The following is a 6,077-nucleotide window of genomic DNA, read 5'->3' as shown; positions in this document are numbered from 1 at the left end:
GATTCTGTCCCTTCTGACTCAAGGGGTTGCTCAGGGTCAGAGAAGCTGTGCACGAGTTTCATGTCTGCAGGGCAGTGCTATCTGTGTGTTCCTGTGTGAAGATTATGTCTAGGCGCCTTACTTGCACCCACTGCTGTTCCTTTGGGATTTTCTGGTCCTGAAAGAACACACTGTGAGCGCCGTGGTCAAGCTCGTGCCCCTGATTTCAGGTGGATGATGCTTGCGTGTCCCCCCACCCCCACCCCCACCCCATGCATTCTGCTCGCTCCCACTCTCCCCACTCCCCCTCCCCCACCTGACGTGCTGACCCTCCCACCACCCAGCACAGATGCTGTGGAGCAGGATCTCCCACAGACTGCACTGCAAGCAGTGCCTATTTTCTCCAGCAACCCAGGTGCTGGAGTCTTTCACTCACTGTCCCCACACGCCAGCCAGACAAGTCAGGTGGTTCTGCAGAGTCATCTCTGTGTCACCTCCCAAAACCACACCTGAAAGTCACTTTGCTGGCTGCTGAAGACACTTGAAAATTACAAGCCCTGGAGAGCTGGCTGGCTTCGTTTATTTTTTTTGCCTCAGCAGAACTTTGGGTTTTTTTTATTGGCTCTGGCAACACTTCTGAGTCATTTCCTGGGGTGCCAGGAGATCACAGAGCGCTGGCAGGGTAGATGTGTTAGAGGAAGCCGCTGTGCCCCTCAGGTGACAGCTGGGGCCTCATTCAGGGTCCCCCAGTAGATGGCAGGATGGGGGCAGAACCCAAGACCGGGGCCCCTTCAGCATCTTTCTTGGACCCGCCATGCTGCAGGCCTGGTGTGCATCTGGTGATGGGAGTCAGATGTGCCGGGCACTTCCTGGGGGACAAGACTCTGCTGTCTGGTGCTGCTCCTGGGTCACAGGGGTTGGGGTATCTGCAGGCTGCTGGAGACCAGGAGGGAAGCACCTGGGGGTGGGAGGTGGGGGCACAGGGAGACTTTATTTAGAGGGAGGCCAGCGCTTCATAAAGGGAGTCACTTCTAGCTCTGCTGTTGCAGGTCCGGCGGGACGTTGGGGTTCCTCTCACTGCGCCCCAGGCCAGTAGAGCCCGTGATGGAGGGACAGACTGCCCATCGGTCAGCCTCCCTGGGACAAGGAGCTGCAGGGCCCCTAAACTTGGCTGTGGAATGCCTTTGTGGCCCCTGCAGCAGAGCCCTGACTGATGTGGCCCTGATCCCCCTTAGCCCTGACCCTGTCTCCATCCTGAAGTTGACGGGTCCACTGCCAGCAGGGCCAGGCCTCCAGGCTGGCCCAGTTCCCAGCCTCGCCGTCTGGCTCCTCTGTGACTCCACCTCTGGTGCCACCTCCCTCGCCCTTATTCTGATTCTCACCATCCCCTGTGGGTCTGATGCACTCATTCTGTTTTCTCCATGTGATTTCAGGCGTTGCAATTGCCTTTCTGTTGCTGCAGGCTCTCAGAGCTGGTTTATGGTCTACCCCGAATAATGACTGGTGAATGGGACTTGCGTTGCATGGTTGTAGAGCTGTGCAGACCATTATTTTAAAAACAAATCCGGGGCAATTTGTTAATAAAACACATCTCAGAGCTGTTTAGCCCCGGGGTAGTTCTCGGACCCCAGCACTCTGATGAGTGGCACCTGGGAAGTGCCCTCTCTCGGCTTGTTCAGAAGACTGGGTGGGATCTTTCTTTCCGGAATAGACGTCAGATCCTACGGGACACATCCCCAGTCAGAGCTCTAGTTAACCAAGACTCTGAGACAGGGAGGAGCTGTGGGAGCGCCCGGTGGAGGCTGGGCTTATTGCTGTTTCCATCTCAGTCTCCCTGAAGGGGAGGATGTTCTGAGTTTCTGCTGCATGGAATGCAATTGCCTCCTGTCACAGTGAGGGGCCCACCGGCCTTTGAGCATCTCCCCCCACACGGCTCTGTGCCGGGGCCCTGTGGCCAGGCCTGAGTCCTCAGCGTCTCCTGCTTGTTGATTTTCTGAGATTCAAGCTCCAGATAGTTACATCCTCACGTGGTTCTGCTGAGTGCTCCCTGCTTTAGATGAATTGATCTCCTCTAGTTCTGGTTTTCTGATCCCCTTAAAGTGATAACCCACAACAGAACAATAGTAAGTCAACTCAGAAAGGACTTTTTGGGCTAATCATGATCAAATTTGTGCAAAAAAAAAAAAAAAAAAAAGAGAGAGAGTTGTTTTTAGATGGTTCGCCTCTCTTTGGTCAGGCCTTGATTGATTGGGGTGGACTGATTGGGTTTGCTGCACTGGGCTTCAGTGGTCAGACCAGGCATGTCTGGAATGAAGGTGCACCAGGTGCAGGGAGGCCTCCTCAGAGGCTGTGAGGAGGGAAATGTCCCCGGGGGGGGGCTCCCCAGTGCCCTCACTCATGCCTTCACACATCTCTGTTTTGTCTGTTTCCTCAGAGGAAATCCTGAAGACCCACATCGCCCACTGGTGGTCTCCGTACAGTATGCGGCTCACCTATGCCACCATCAGTGACTCGTGTGTGCCGGTCATGGAGCTGCCCACCTACACTGGCTCTGTCTACCCACCGTGAAGCCCCACCACTACCCTAAGGTAGGCAGGAAGCTGCGCCAGGACAGTCTCTGCATATATTCATCGGCTCTCCCACCTAGCCAGCTCCCCACCCCCTTGTGGAGCTGTGACTCTCCCATGTGCTGTGAGCAAGGCAGTAAACAGAGGCAGGGTTAATTATGTCCCATTACATTGCATTGAATTCCCATCTTTGCAGAGCAAACTGTTTAGCAAACTGCATCGTGCCAGTGTGGGGGGGAAGGCCTGATGCCAAAACTTCTGCTGCCCACTCAGCTGGAGAGAGGCTGGGGCCCAGGAGAGTGGACGCAGCCCTGCCTGCCCCGCCTGGTGACAGGGTCCCCATGTCCCCCCCGGGGCTGCCTCAGAAGGACTTTCCAACCTCTGCCAACCAGCCCTGGCCCTGGCTCCCCAGCCACCAGAGGGCTCTGGGAGCTGACACCTCCTGCTGTCCAGAAGTACAGGACACACGGCCTGCAGTTTGCAGTGAGGGGGAAACGGTGCCCAAGCAAGGGTCCCAGGGTCCCAGGTTCCCAGGCCACAGGAAAGAAGCACCAGGTGTATCAGTCAGCTTGGGCTCCGTAACAACCACCAGAGACCACTGCTTAAGCAGCTTAAACAGCAGACATTTTTAAAGCCACCAACTGCTTAAACAGAGGACATTTTTTTTTTTTTTCTCTCACGGTTCAGGAGGCTAGGAGCCAGAGATTGCCTAGAAACGGAACAGTTTCCCTGGTGAACCCTTTCACAAGAGTCTCCCCAACCTAGGAGTGATGGGATGACCTGAAACCTAGAAAACTGCAGCCCCCTGATTTTACCGTGAACTCTGGGACAAGTCTCTATAATTGGAATTATGACACCCCGGATAGCTCAGGACTGGGGGGATCGTGTTTTAGTAGAAAGTCAGCATATTCTGACCAACAGAATTCAGATGCCCACGTCCAGACTGGAGGCACGAGCTGGTGACCCACCTGCGGGGATGTCTCATCAGAAGCCCAGTCTTCTGCCCTGCCGGCCAGTGCTTGCCCAGGGAGGAGACAGAGGATAGTGGCATCTCCTCGCCTTCTACTGATACTCCCCTTGAAGGGCTTCATCCTCCCTACACTGAGCCTCTCATGTCTCCTGGCAGACTTAGCACCCAGGCTGGTCCAGGTGGGAGGCGGCCCCCATACCCCTGTTCCCTTTCCTCCCAGGCCAGCTGTGAACATCCCAGCATCTCCCTGCACATCATTGGCCTGAACAGACCCACAGATGACCTGGAGATGACGCCGCCCGATGAACCAAGGATGAGGTTTGCATCCTTCCTTCAATTATGTGACAACAATAGCCATGAGATCTGTGTCTGCTTATGTGGTCTCTGTGGGCTCAGAGTGCCAATTTAAACATCCAAGGAAAAGGCACATTTTGTAGAGTTTTCCTGACTGTTTTATGGCTTGGTATTCTGGGAAAGGAACACCCATCAAAGTCACTACGATGTCTTACCTTATGTCAGGCTCAGATCCTGCCCCCCAGAAACTGGACTTCAGGGGGACAGAGGGGATGGTCGACCACACGTGTCCAGTGGGGGCACCCAGCCTGCATGTGGAGGACTTTGGGGGCACCCCTCAGTTGAAAAGATACACCTTTCCAAGAAAGTCCAGGTAACTGGACCCACTGGTAACAGCACCCCATTTTCAGAACATCACTTTAGAACAGGGGTCCCTGGCCCCCAGGCCACAGAGCCATACTGTTCCTGTTAGGAACCAGGCTGCACAGTGGGAGGTGAGTGGCAGGCGATCGAGAGAACCTATGTCTACATTTACAGCCACTCTCCATCACTCACAGGACCACCTGAGCTCTGCCTCCTACTCAATGAACTCAGTAAATGTAATGCACTTGAATCATTCTAAAACCGTCCCCCGACTCCATCCATGGAAAAACTGTCTACCATGAAACTTACCCCTGGTGCCAAAAACGGTTGGGGAGCACCACCTTAGAGCATTAACTGTCCTTTGCCAGGTCTAGGAACCAAGTGGTAAGTCCTGTTCCAGTGAAGCCAAATCTCCCAGTTGGCATAACAACCACGTAGTTGGTGGAACATATTGATAAAGGCAACTGTCCTGTTGTTAGTAATGACTGGTTCAGGTGGATTTTATTTTCCAATCAAGAAAGCTGAGTAGAATCTAACTGAAGGGGTCTGGATTTCAGTTTCATTTTGTCCCAGAGTCCAAGCAGCCTGGGGACTGATTATACTTCCAGAGTTTACTAATAGCAACGTTAAACCTCACTCTGTTGAGAGTATTGATGGGAGACGCAAAAAAGAAAGGGGACTGGGCTGGCCCCAGCCTTCACTCATTCACAGATTCTGCAAGCCTGTGCACGGGCCCAGTTAAGCCAAGAATGATCCATCTGGAGGCTCAGCAAATACCCAGCCCACATTTTGCTGTAACGGTAGCCTGGGTCTTCCCTATTCAGTTACGGAGTTCTGCATTACTAGCAGCTTCTGGCAGCTTCCAGAAGGGAAGGTGCAGTGGCCTTAGCCACTCTGGCTCCTCCACAGGCCCAGCTCAGGGCTGGACACCCAGGTACTTGGAGCCACTGGTCCATAACAATGTGGGCTTCTCCTGTGGCAGCTTCATTGCTGTCCCTGGTAGAACCCACCTGCCCGGGACCTCTGCAGGACCCACTGAGGTTCTTTCAGCTCTTCCGTCTCCAGAGGTGTGTAAAATCAGTGGTCCTCAGGAGGACAGACCCAGCCCAAGGCTCCCCGCTGCCTGTCCCTCCCGGCCCTGGAGTGGCCACCCCACTCGTGCAGCGGGTCCCAAAGCCTCACTCTTGGATGGCTCCTCCTGGGTGATCGGGCCCTCAGTGTGTTCCAGAGTGGAATCAACTTGGGCGATGCTATTCTTGCCAGGACCCGCTCCGGTATTCTTGCCTGGAAAAGCCTCTGGACAGAGGAGCCTGGCGGGCTACAGTCCATAGGGTAGGCAAGAGTCAAGCATGACTGATGCGACTTAGCATGCATGCATGCATGCATGCATTCTTGCCGGGATAGAAGAAACATTGTGATCATTGCTTCATCTTCTCTCCTGAAGATCCATGTGTTTTGCTGTCTTCCTCCAGCACCATCCCTGTCAGCGTCATCCCAGGCCTGGGGCCTGGTCCAGCAGTCTCTCTGAATTAATATTGGAAGTCACCTGGAAATTTTAAGCCATCTGTTTGAGTTCATTGACAATCTCGTTTAGTCCATTTGGTGATGCTATTTCTGCAGGCTTGATTAGCTTCAAGGACAGTGAAAAATTAGCCTCCGTCAGGGCTGCCGGGATGCGGGCCTCGGGTCCTCTGCTCTGCAGTTTCCTGAGCTCAACGTGGCGATGCTTCCCCGGTGCCATGTAACCTGCAGTGTGTTAATGTCACAATTTCTCATCTCCTTCCTTGTCACAGTCTTGGGATTCTTCAAAGTGAGCCGCAGATCTGTCAGAAATCATGCAGTAAATGTGAGCAGCTGTTTGGCGAGCAATTTATTATTTGTGTCCATTAGGCTGAGAATTTAGT

This window comes from Dama dama, chromosome X (genome assembly GCF_033118175.1).
Source record: "Dama dama isolate Ldn47 chromosome X, ASM3311817v1, whole genome shotgun sequence".
Taxonomy (NCBI): Eukaryota; Metazoa; Chordata; class Mammalia; order Artiodactyla; family Cervidae; genus Dama; species Dama dama.
This window is presented reverse-complemented; position numbering follows the sequence as displayed.